Source organism: Sparus aurata, chromosome 7 (assembly GCF_900880675.1).
Source record: "Sparus aurata chromosome 7, fSpaAur1.1, whole genome shotgun sequence".
In the NCBI taxonomy this organism is placed as follows: Eukaryota; Metazoa; Chordata; class Actinopteri; order Spariformes; family Sparidae; genus Sparus; species Sparus aurata.
In genome coordinates, this window is record NC_044193.1 from 24,204,994 (window position 1) to 24,218,376 (window position 13,383).

Here is a 13,383-nt window from a genome sequence, read left to right on the forward strand (position 1 = left end):
GTAAGTGTGTGTGTGCCTCAGAAGTGAGAGGTGAGTGTGTTTTATGACTTTCTCTTGGCCAGGAGCTTGCTGATGGTAATCATGCTGAGATAGACCTTTGTGCGTGTGTGTGTGTGTGTGTGTGTGTGTGCACGCATGTGTGTGTGTGTGCCCGTGGTCCACTCATCAGGACAAACCAGAGAATGAACTGTCAGCTGCAGTGCTATTGGGTTCTAAATGAAGGAAGAGTCGTTCTCTGTGTCTTAGGATGTTCCTCTCTGTTCAAGTGGGATGTGTGAATTCAGAGCTTGGTTTAGCAGTTTTTATTCCAACTCGAGAATTAAATTCAAGGTTGTTTTTTTTCTTAGCTCAGGTCAGGATGCTCAGGAAGCGTGCATAGATGCCTTTAGTCCTGATAGCCATTATTTCATCCAATATTCTAAAAATCAAAACCACAGAAAGGCGACAGAGTAACATGGAAATGTGATCAGATTTTGTTCTGCATCCTGCTGCTGACAAGACATCCCACAATGTCTCTTGCTCAATGCATATACTGTGTAATTTATAGAGAGAAAATGTAGCAGGTTGACATGGGCCCAAACTCCTGCTCACCAACAGCCTCATTTGTAATTGAACAGTGTGAACCTCCTGTAAAGGCCAGTGCGCTCAAATCAAAGTCATATTCTACAAATTACCAGTAAATGAATGATTGAGTGTGATCACACCTGTAGTTTTCAAACTGATATGTATCAATTTATCAGTATCTTAATGTATTCACTTTTATTACAGTTGATAATCCAGCATCATTAAGATATTGAGCATCTAATCAGTCAAAGTGATCTAATTCTGTCAAACAGAGACTTACAGGACCCTCCCCTTAAACTCAGCTGTTTGTTTTCATGTTGACGTCTTCAATCTTTTGATTGATGCTCAGCAGCAGGTTTTAATTGGCGGCGTAAACCTTTTTAAGTGATATTTATGATATCATAACTACAGTATGTGTTGACTTTGCTGCTAGGTATGTTAAGCCTTTCCTAAATGGTCATAATCTTGTGAACATATTTGTAGGTAATGATTTTGACTTGTCATACGAGGAAAGCACAGGTGTTAGGTATTTACTTGCATTACCAATGAGTGTGTTGTGTTTCAGTGTCCCTGTCATGACATGTCGTGTAACGAAGAGCAAGTGTGCTTCATAACGTGACCTTGAATCTGAATTCATTATTAATTATTATATTGTTCACATTATTTTCTCAATGTAACATCTTATACAATATAATTATCTATAGGTGCAGGGAGTAAAGGAATACATGTAATGGGATTACCTAATTATGATACAAAAAAGGTATCTGTATTCTTGTAACTGTAAAGTTACAGAAAAAAGGTGCAATTAGATGACAGATTTTTACAGAATACACATTTGTTAATGAAATGGAATACAGTCTTCTTATTGATATTTCTTTTCTGTAGTCCTTATTTGCACATTTGTTATTGAGAAAATCACAAAGTGTCACAAATAAATTAAGTTACATTCCTTTAATACTGTGATTGAGTTCGTCACTTCATTTTTAATAGTTAACAATAACTGTCGGAATAATTTTATTCTCATGTTTTAAGCCCTATTCTTGAACAACCCTGTAAATTGAATACATTTTGATAGAAAACATTGCTCCTGTCCTATTATATACATATGTCTAATGCAAGTGCTTTCCTTCCTTTTTTTGCACATTATGGTCATGATTCTCCTTTTATCTCAACATATCTTTTATTCAGGTTTTTATTTATATTTTTGCATTGCAATTGTTTGTAGTGTAAAATTAGCCTGGGAACCAGAAGAACCTGTGAGGTCATGTATTATTTGCACTGGCAGCTGAGTCTGGGCCCTCTTCCATTCGGACTAATTCACATTTGCGAATTGACCTGGCGATGCCAGGCTGGTGTGAAATATTACGTTTTCAAAATGAGCTGACTGAAGTTTTTGCCAGCAGAGACTTTCTTAAGTTTGTATCCAGTGTCTTTTTGTCATCTCATCCTGTTGAGAGGGATGAGCTCAGACTTGTTTGAATGTGTGATTTTTTTTACCTAGAAAATGAGGACAACTTTGGAAAGTAAGGGACATTTTTGTCTGTGTGATTATTTGCCACAGAGTGGGGACATCTTTGCAAAGTAAGGACATTTTGGCTGGTCCCCACTTCTTCAAAGGGGTTCTTCAGAATTATGACTTAGAATTCAATTAAGGTTAAGCTATGCATGTTGCTGTGGTGGTCAAGGTTATGCTTACAAGCTGCCTGTAAGTATGGAGAAAGAAATAAACATGTGTATGTGTGTGTGTGAGTGTTTCCATAATTAGCTGTAGAATCTCAGTGCTTCATCATGGGAATACTTCCTGTAATGTCCTCCCTCTCTCTGTGTGTGGAATATTGATCAGTACATTAGTCTGCTGCCATGACTTTGAGTGGCCAGACAAACTGCTGCTCGCTGGAGTCACTCTGCATAAGAGCCTCCACTCAATGATTCAAGATGACTAAAAGTCAAGATGAATGGGAAACATACATTTAGCCCACATGTGGCCTTCGCAGACTAACCCGAATGCTACATTTCATGTGGTGGCCATCATCATATACTATGCTTCTCATCATTATAAATCTTGTAGTAGAGATATTTAGTTATTTTTGTGCATTAAATCTTTACGCACATGTCTCATACTGTCAGGATGTTTTCCGTACATTTTTACACGTTCAGATGCTGCTGTTGCTATTTTGCCTATGAATGCATTCACTTATCTTTGTTTCCTCATTGGTATCATAAAGATGGACTAAACAATTTTTTCCACAACAGAAAGTAAAACATCTTGTTCACAGAGTGTGCACAAGTGTTCATCAAAGCCAACAGCCGAGTAAGAGCTAGCCAAATTCCAGTCCTCTGAGTCGCCACCCACATTGCTGATTTGTTTAGTCATTCATCTATTGTTGTGTTGCTGGTTGTTTATGCCAGCTAGAGAAACGATAGTCCAGTCAAAGCCTTGTAGGCGGGATTAAAAATAGAGACATTATTCCTTTTCGATCATAACTTGCTAGCTGTCAGGCTACATCAATAAAATATGGCGACTGAAAAATTACGACAAAATTTGTGATGACATCGACACAACAGTAAGGGCAGTTGTCAACTTATGGAAAGAACGAAAGATGTAATAATGTTTCTCTAAATGGTCTCTGAAACTGACTCCTGTTGTGCTGGAATGTGGTAATTTGTTTTAGTTAGTGGACTGCATTTCTAAACTAACGTTAGCTACTGTTGTTCTCTTTTAGCAGAGCAGAGGGAGGCACTGAGACGAGGCACGATATGTTACAATCTGCTTATATCTAGCCAGTAAAAAAAGTGATGAAAACACTTAAATTGTTACAAATTGCTGCATAGAACCACTTTTATGTTTGTGAACAGTTTTAAGTTACCTTTTCCTAGCAGCAGCTTCTACAGTTGCCACAGTGACTGATGATGGTATTGGTTGGATGGTTGCTGGATGAACAAAATTAAACAAAATGGGGATTCAATCTGTTTATCAGCTTATTAAGAGCAGTATTTTATATATGGACATTTTCCTATTCTGTCCTGAAGTCATTTCTTACCAACAAATGCTTCAACCTTGAAGAAAACACAATAAAATATATGAAAACCAATTAAAAGTAAATTGTCTAGATATAATGTAAGACTTTTATAAGATGTCTTTAAGCTTTCACAAAGTCAAAATGATGTAAATTGTCCCGTCAGAGATGTCAGTCAACTACCATCTGTTCACACCCACAGAATCCTGAGAAGAGATTTAATCAACCAAAATAAGCAAAAACACATAATCCCACACAATGTCATAGTTTCTTTAATTTTTTTCAAAGTAGCTGTTCTCATTTTTCTGTTGTCATTAATTTATATGGTGCTTTTTTACTTTGCTTATTGTAGACCACGTTGTACCCTCCTACATAAAATGGCCCAATTAACAAACTCGACTTAACCCTAAAAAGAAGGTGTTTTATTCTCTCCTCTGTTGATGTCTAAACACTCAACATTAATTTCCTCCTCCTCCTCCTCGAGCTGCATGCCTACAAAAACTTGTGCTTTACTGTTTTTACCCTCTTTCCCCTCCTCCTTCGCTCCGCTGCACCATCTTGATAGACAGGTCTATTAAAAGCTGCACACCGTTACCCCGTGCAGAGGTGCGTATGGATTTCTGCAAGAGCATGTGAAGCTGTGTACTGCACTACATGTGGGTATGTATGTGAGTATGTATAGTGTGTGTGTGTGTGTGTGTGTGTGTGTGTGTGAGTGTGTGTGTGTGTGTTTACAGTATGTACATTAATGTGTGTGTGTAGCCGGTTCCCGTAACAGAGAAAGTGAGCCGCTCAGCTCAGACCACAGCACCAAACCACAAACTGCTTCTAATACCTGCGGTGGGCTTCATTTACTTTACATTATATGTGACATTTCCAGCCACTCTGAGCCAATTACGGCGCATGGCAACTTAATTCGAACTCACTTTGATGTAATAAAGGCACCTGTAACCATTTTGTGCTTGCACTTCTATAATAGACCTCCCTCTGTTTCTCTATAGTGAGTGAAACTGTGCAATGGCAAGTCTCAGTTACTGTAACATGGAAGGCGGCATAAGAGATGAAAATAGTATAGCCATCAAGGTCTCTTAAATTATGAGTCAGTATGGGGAGATGCAAAGTGATATTGATAAAATCCATCACAGTATGTGTCATTTGAAATAAGCAAAAACCCTAATGGTTGACAAACTCCTGCTGACTCTTTCTTTCACTTCACTGCACTCCTGACACTCCTAGACTAAAAAACAAAAGACAAGTTTTATTAACAGATGAGTTCCCTCAAAATTCCAAACTGCAGGTTAAATGAAGGCAGGTGCCAAAATGCTGGCAATGAAGAGTCAGGAAAAAAGGAGACTGCACGAAAAACTAAAGAAAATGCTGTCCCCGGGAACAGACACAAAAGACAAAGGCAGGAAGTAGAAAACATACCATGAGACACGATGATAAAAACTACAAAATAAAAATGACAAAATCAGAAAACCAAACCATAAAAAATCCATGCCATGGCCTAGTGTTCACAATACAGTGTACACTACACTGTTCACAGTATACTATACAGGTGCAATCATGTTACCTGCAGCTTGAGGTAGCAGCGTGGTGGACAACTTCCTGGAAATTGATACATTTTCAGAATTAAATATGAATGAGAGTCTTATTGGGGTGTATTTTCAAGTCGTGTTTGAAGTGTTTATTGGAAGTCAAAGGTGAAATGTCTGCGGATGTTGCTGCAGACGATGCTGTGAATCACACCTCGGGTTTTCTCCGTGAAACGGCGTTAACACCTGTTCCGCACTCGTTGTGTTTGGAGATCTGTGATGTGAATATTTTATGTTGACAGCTGGCCGCCGTGTGTGTGTGAGTGTGTGCTGTATGTGTGTATGTGTTTCTGAGTGTGACTGGGTTTTTATTCATGTCACACGTTGCGTGCTACAGCCACAGGAAAATGCTCATCCTGTCATCAAGGCCTAAAGTGTCTCTTTCCTGATGACAGAACGGTTGCTTCTTTTCTAAGGTTAGTGTGCGTGAGTGTGTGTGTGTGTGTGTGTGTGTGTGTGTGTGTGTGTGTGTGCGTGTGTGTGTGTAGGGTTTGTAGTGACACAGTAGGTGCGTGAGTGAGATAAGGCCACCAGTCTAGATAGAAAGTGTAAAGATGAGGGTATGCATATTATTATTATTATCCACTTGCACAACAGTATTGATTTTCCATATTTTTTCTCTTAACCACATAAAGTACCAGGTGCTGTATTCCATCAAGTTGCACTGTTGACTTTCCTAATTGGTAGAGAGCAGCAGGAAAACCCAACAGGGATTGGGAGATGGAAGGAAAGCCGGCCTCATAGATTTCCTCCTCTCCGCTGCTTCAGCTCTTTGATTGGATCTTGATCCTCCCACTTCCTCACCGCTCATCTCTCTGTGTCACCAGGCTAATTAATGACAAATTAAATTAGAGTCATAATGAACTCTGCTCCGTCAAACTTCCACTCGCCTTTTGGACTCAAGGGTAGAGCTGCATGATAATGAGCTAAGTGGCATCACCCAACTATTTTGACTGATTCAGCAGTTTGATTCATTTGATTGTCTTACTATTTGATTGTCTGCCAGTTGCTTTTACAGAAGTTGATGAAATGTAAAGCTTGTTTGTCTGATTGCCTTTGGGATAACCGTGTGTTGTATTTGAGTTATTTTATTTTTTTAAACAACATACTTATGGAAAGATTCTTGGATTGGTGGCTGATCTCCAAGTAGCACAGTATGCAGATTTCCCAGTGGTATGCCAAAAACTGCAGAACAGAAAGTTGTAGATTGTAACTTTATGTTTTATTACATGCTGATATGGTGGCTTCCCATTGTTCAGCATAATAGTACAACAAATTACCCACACTCTGACTCTCCATTTTGACCTGTTGGGAATCGTTATTGATTATTGATTATTAATTAATTATTAATTTGTTAATTATTAATTAATTGAATATTGTTATAGTTGATTAATGACACCTAGGTGACTAGGAGTCGTTAATGAACACGGGGCACCACCCTGAAATCAGGGATCAACAATCAATTGATTTACCTTGAGTCTCAAAGCCTGAAAGTTATTCAAATTGTCAATATCATGAAAGTATCAATAATTAAATAAGGGGGAAGGCGTGAATCCGAGCACTGACCATCTCAACCAGCAGTTATTACAACATGAAATTGTACAAATAATCACAGAGGCTGTCCAATTTAAAGTCAACAGTGTTTATTTAAGTTCCTTCCACCAAACAATCCACCTTTAACCAACAACGGTTTCCTTTAAGTTATTGACAGTATAAAACATAAGCAAGCCAAACGTGTGTGTGTAGGTGTACGCGTGTGTAGGTAAGTGTGTATGTGTGTGTGTGTGTATGTGTAGGTGTACGCGTGTGTAGGTAAATATGTATGTGTGTGTGTGTGTGTGTGTGTGTGTAGGTGTACGCGTATGTAGGTAAGTATGTATGTGTGTGTGAGGGTGTGTGTGTATAGGTAAGTCTCCAACAAAGACTACAAAGATGGCCGAACGTGACTTGGGAAGTCACGTTCACCGGACTACAAATTAGTGGGCGTGATCTAAGGAATCTCGCCGACGAGATTCCAGAAAACACCGGATGTGACTCTGTCACGCAGGAATGTGAATTCCGAGGGGATGAATGCAGATGTGCTGATTCATGTACCTGGAATTCAAAAATGGCGGCAGTGATTGTAACGACCAGGGGTGGTCACTTCATGTGCGCGCGAGATTTGAACAAGGGCAGCGGTTGCGCCGTCTTTGATCTCCTGTGCGGTTTGGCCACACGAGGGTCGAATTTACAGGGATGATACCCACAATTCCGAATTAGTAGAAGTCCGTCTTTATAGTCAATGAAGGAGGGATGATAAGCACACGTCTTGGGTTATAGCGGAGTTGTTAACGGAGTGTTACAACAGATCGCCCAAAACAGTATACGTCTCTCAACGTGTATGTGTGTGTGCGTGTGTGTGTGTATGTGTGTTAGTAAAAGAGGGAAAGAGCTAAGCGAGGCTTAGCAGACAACACAGAAACAACCCAATGACCATGTGGTACACAGCGGTCGTCTCTCCCTCGAACAGTGGTCGGCAAGCGAATCGAGGTCCGTTTGCCGTCCGCTGATCGAGCCGGAATACGACGTATTGTGGTCACACACGGCAGCAAGACTACCCAGGCTGGGTTGCCTGAAAGAGCTCCTAGCGAGCGTATCAAACACAGTGAAAACACAGTACAGGTAACCATAAACGGACTCGGCGGTCCTTTCACAACAAAAACAAACAATCACGCTATATACTATCTGTTTCTGCCCAAACAAAGAACCTCTTACTTTCGGATGCCGCGGGATGCGGTAGCGTGGGATGCCCGGCTAACTCGTATACTCCAACTCCTTCAGGAGGCGAGCGCGGGATCAGACTGGAGCGTCCTCACAGCTGACGGCAGGCTGTAACACAGCAATCGGTCGACACGAAGGAAGGGACGGTCTCGTCCCTTCTGACGATTATTTTCTTCCTTCTGCAGGTAGTGAGGGAACGGCTGGGTTGTGCAGCGTTCCTCTCGGGATCCAAAATAATACTGAATGTTCGAACAAAACGAAAGTGAAGCCAAAACAGTCTCTATCTCGTCCACCGAGGAGGGAACTGAACTTTAGCTCAAATAAAAAAAAGGGAGGGAAAACGTTTCTCAGGTTGTATCCTTAAGACAACAGCTGCAGACGCTGACACGCCACGTAGTCGTCGGGAAAATACGCCGGTCCTTCGGGGTGCGTGACCTTTTAATCTGTAGGTGACGTCACCGTGATTCTGGCGGAACTTCCTGGCTCACAGCCAATAGGGACCAGGTGATGTCTTCTGGGCAGGTCAGCGGGTGACGCGGTTTTCACACCTTGTGGACCCCTTTTTTATGGTCCTTTGTTCTTGAGTCCCTCGTGGTTGGGGGGGGGGATTAGTAGTTTAGGCTTTTGGCTTCACCTACAGGCCTTTCTCTTTGTTGAGGCATGTGGTATAGAGGCATGAGGCATGTGATATAGAGGCATGAGGCCCAACAGACCTGATATTATGAAGTTTGAAAACTGAACTCTTGGTTCGTAAATTACATTAACAATTGGTGATGTAACTATTGCTTAATCAATTCCGCAATACGTGTTTCACCTGTGGACCTGATTGAATTAATCCAGTTGTTGGGTTCTTTTTGGTGTGTGTGTGTGTGTGATAGAGACACTGACTTTACTGACAGAGTTCAGCCTCTTAGATAGATCACCTGACCTCCAAGTTAATGATTTTAACAGCTCAGACCTGTATTTGTGTGGTTGTCTGTGCCTGTGTGAGTGTGCATGTAGAGTGACAGCGACAAAAAAGATAAACAGAAATGTGATTGAGAAAATCAGATTCCCACAGGTTTGAGGAGAGCTGAGCTACTTAGGATAAGCTGGAGATGAGAGGCTGCAGTCATAGATATAGGACCAGTTTGTGTGTTTATGTGTGAACCCTACATCCACATTTCTTACACGTATTCAGTTTATAAAGAAATTAGCACTTTGTTGCTTTAAATCTACTGCGTGACATTTTGTAAAGGGACACTGGTGTCAACAATTTATTAACATGTCTATCTGGTATAGTACAATTCATTCATCTAAAGTACCAATGACTCTGTCATACAAACATGGAGTCAAGATGTTCTCTCTTATAAGAAAAGGCATAAATACTGTGCTATGTTGTCACAAAGCATCTGTATTTGATTGACAATTTGATTGATGCAGTTGACAGGCTGAGCTCTGGCAGGGGAGTGTGAGACATAGTGAACAAACTGCAATATTGCAAGTTATATGAAGACAGTTTGTTTTTAGTAGGCTCACTGAAGAATAAGGACCACACTAGTATCTAATCAGACTGAAAATAACATTTACAAATATGTTAACATGCTGTTGTACTGTGCTGCAGCTGACCAGCTAATTAGCTATCTATATATAACTGATGCAGCGCACTTTTTCCCAAGGAACATTTGTTTGGTGGCTCATTCAACAAGAAGACATCTGTTCATGTTTGGAAAGTTTGATAATAAGGAGATTGAAAGTTATGGGTTATTTTGGAAGGCACTGACAAAGCAAATTGTATTTATTTCTTTATAAAATGCTGAAAATCACATTTTAGCCATTTTGGAAAGATTTCTCACAAGGGGATGCCAAAACACACTGCATACTATGAGCCTCCTAAAACCTGAGTGCTTCTCCACATACTGTATGCCTCAAATATGGTAAACCTGTGGACTTCAGGTTTAGATTACAAGAAACTGTATAATATAAAGACCTTTTTGTTGTTGTTATCACCTAGGTCACGGTTATAAGTCTTATATCGTAGGCAACTGGATGTGTTTCAGTTTTCTTGAAGACAATTCACCTCTCACTAAGATGCTTCTTCAGTTCTAGCTAACTGGAAGAGAGTTGCAGGCTTTTAAACTGTGTGGGAGTGTCCTTACAGAGTCATTAAGGACACGTGTGAGCTCTGAGTATCAGAGACGTTAGGGCCACTTGTGGGTCATTGACCTAACTGGCCTTCATGTAGGTTGCTGGGCTAGGCGAGCCCAGGTGTGAATGGTTGTTAAGCTGTCTGGGGAGGGAACTCAGTACAGCACTGTAGGTGGGTGATAAGTATATTGTAGGCCATCTCCTCTGACAGTCGTTCCAGTTTGACAAAGATGGATTCTTGTACTCCTCTTTCAAACCACCTGTCTTCACTTTCAAGATTATTATGACATATGATACAAGTAAATTCAAGGGGACTGTTTCTACTGCCCTTTGCTTTAATCTATATTTGCCAAAGAAATCCAACAACTTCAAATTTGACATGCAATGGCACAAGTTTCTTCTTTACTTGAAGCCATTATCCATGGTTCTGTGAAGTATGCATAAAATGTGATGAAGCTTTGAATATAATTACACAGGAAGAAATGGGCAGAAATGTCTTTTCTTCTACTTAGAGAAAATGGGGCACTGGTTTCTCTCTCCTTTACATTTTTTCCTGCTGGGAGTGCAGAGTCAGCATAACTGAAGATTGTCAGGGCTCATTTTCCTCCTCTCAGAAAAGATATTTGGTGCCATTTGTTCTTGTAATAACTTCCACAGGCCTGAAAATTGCCTGAACCTAGCCGACACACCGACCGACTGGTTTGTGAACCGTACACACAGAGTAGTAAATGGGCTATAACTTGACGTGACACCTGCACTTTAATGCTTCAAGTTACATTAGACACCTGTCAAAGTTGCTCTGTGACAGGTTTATCAGTCTGTCAGTGCTCTGGTTTTCAATATGGTGGTCAGAACTCTGGAATGAGTTTCTGAGGCAGTTTTTTAGCGGTCAGATGACGAGGATTGCTCATAAACGAGGTTGGATGTGGTTTGTCTGCAGTTCGTCTCATGTTGCACATTGTTGTATATTGATGTGGTCTTTGTTGACCTCCATCTGCAAACAGCAATATTGTGTCCCAAAAGTATACTACATAATGGCTCCAGTATATCAATCTCTGTTTTACACTAAACATAACTATAAATGCAACACTTTGACTTCAAGTCGTAAATATTGGGGTGAAAACAAAGCTGTTGCATTTATGTTTTGGTTAAGTGTATGCGTTAGCAGTTAGTGTACAAGGACAAATGAACAATAAGGTAAACATTGGCTGGAATCTTTTGAGTTGCTTCAGTTCAGTCATCACCGATCAGCGCAGCCTCCGTTTGGAGCAGTAGAGAGCTGCTACAGCCCAGAGGCTCAGCTTTGTACTGCAGTGAACGGGGTCCAGCAAAAAGGCGAAATTAACCACCAAAAACAAGGCTCACCTAAAATTTTTTACATCAGTTCAAGTGTACGTTGTATAGGTAAAATTCACACCGCTTTACATTGCAGTCAGACCGAGCTACATTTTCTCAACCGCAGAACCCCCGTATCCCTACGCACTAGCGTAACTGGGCAACAGCTGATCTGCGAGCGGCGGAATACAGCGCGAGGCCCAGCTGCTGGACGAGAGGTTTACTTTCGATAAAATTAAACTTAACTCTCCGTATCCTCTGTATTAGAGCTCATGCGTAGGGAAATGGGGGTTCTGCGGTTGAGAAAATGTAGTGCCAAAAGAAAGCGCGGCCTGGCGGCGATGTAAAGCGCTGTGAATTTTACCTATACAACGTACACTTGACCTGATGTAAATTTTTTTAGGTGAGCCTTGTTTTAGGTGGTTAATTTCGCTTTTTTGCTGGACCCCGTTCACTGCAGTACAAAGCTGAGCCTCTGGGCTGGAGCGGCTCTCTACTTCTCCAAACTGAGGCTGCGCTGATCGGTGATTACGGTAGGGAACAGATCGACTATAGATATGTACTTTATATGACCCCACTTCAAAAAACCGAACTATCCCTTTAAGGATTCTGGTATTTTGCATACTTATTGGCACAATTGGATACAACTGAGCAATCATTAATGTTATTAGTAACACCTGATCTTTTCTGACTATGGCAAGTCAAATTGTCGCCAAGGACTTGTTCATACAAACAATAAAACACATTTTAATGTCAACGACATGAGCTAGCTAATGACAGAGGTAATAATCCTCCACTGAGCTAAGTAAGCTCAACAGCCTTGCATTTAAGGCTTTTGATTTATTTTTGGCTTTGTGCTATGGCTCTGTGTTGGTCCAAATATTATAAACATCAAATCAAATCAATTTTAATATACAGACACAATCACAATCACAATCACAATGCCTTAGTGGGCTTTACAATCTGTACAGTGAACGACATCCTCCATCCTTAGACCCTGGATTTGAGTGAAGAAAAACTTGCCATACTGAAAATAAAAAAAAACCCTTGACAGAATAAAAAGGTTATTACGAAATGTTGGATGGACTTCAAGGGTAACTGAAATACCTCCAGCCATGTCAAGTTGCAATGCTGGTAATGAAGGTGCCAACAATTTATTTTGATTTGATTGATTTGTTTATGAACTTCCATGATGACTCCAACAATGTTATAGAAGTGCAATGTTAGATCCATGGACTGCTTTTCATAACACAGTGCCTACATTACCCACAATGCAACTTAGCCACTGCATGACATCACTATAGGTCATTTATCAGATGACATCCAGCTTCCTCTGGAGTCACAAAAGGCTTTATACTACTTTCACATATGCAGTTGTTCTCCGCAAAACCTGTTAACACACTTGAATGTGTAAAAATGGTGGAGTTAGGCATTAAGCCCACTGTTAATGAATACCAAATTACCAAAAAACTGATAATAATAATAATAATAATAATAATAATAATAATAATAATAATAATAATAATAATAATAATAATAATAATAATAATAATAATAATAATTTTGAAAAGCATTTGTGTAATCCAGGCAGGATCACAGTTTGGGTTTTATTTGCCTCGGGTTAAAGGTTTGTATGTCTTTCTGCCACCAACTTAATACAGTGGACCTTGATGTGGAGACCTTTTCACTTGAACCACTCTCTACCAAAGAAGTAGTGGTAAGAGTAGTTACACTGGAGAGGCAAATCACTATTGCGTTTTTAAGACTAAATGTAATATGCAACACAAATTAAATTCCAATTGCCTCCATTGTACTATGCATGAAAATTACTGCATAACATTAAACCAACAGTGAAACCATAAATATCTTACATGGCTAGATACCATTTGCTTTAAGTGAGAAAAATACATTTTTTAATTGTTTGGTGAACCAACCCTTGAAACAATCTGTTAGTGACAGGACTCTTCCTCACCTGTTAGCAACAG

General features: G+C 40.1%; 1 protein-coding gene across 8 annotated transcripts in view; it reads left to right on the forward strand.

Annotated features, from left to right (window-relative positions):
* bsna (bassoon presynaptic cytomatrix protein a) overlaps positions 1-13,383 on the forward strand; it is a 164,463-nt gene that overhangs the window by 57,451 nt on the left and 93,629 nt on the right. The window lies entirely within an intron of this gene.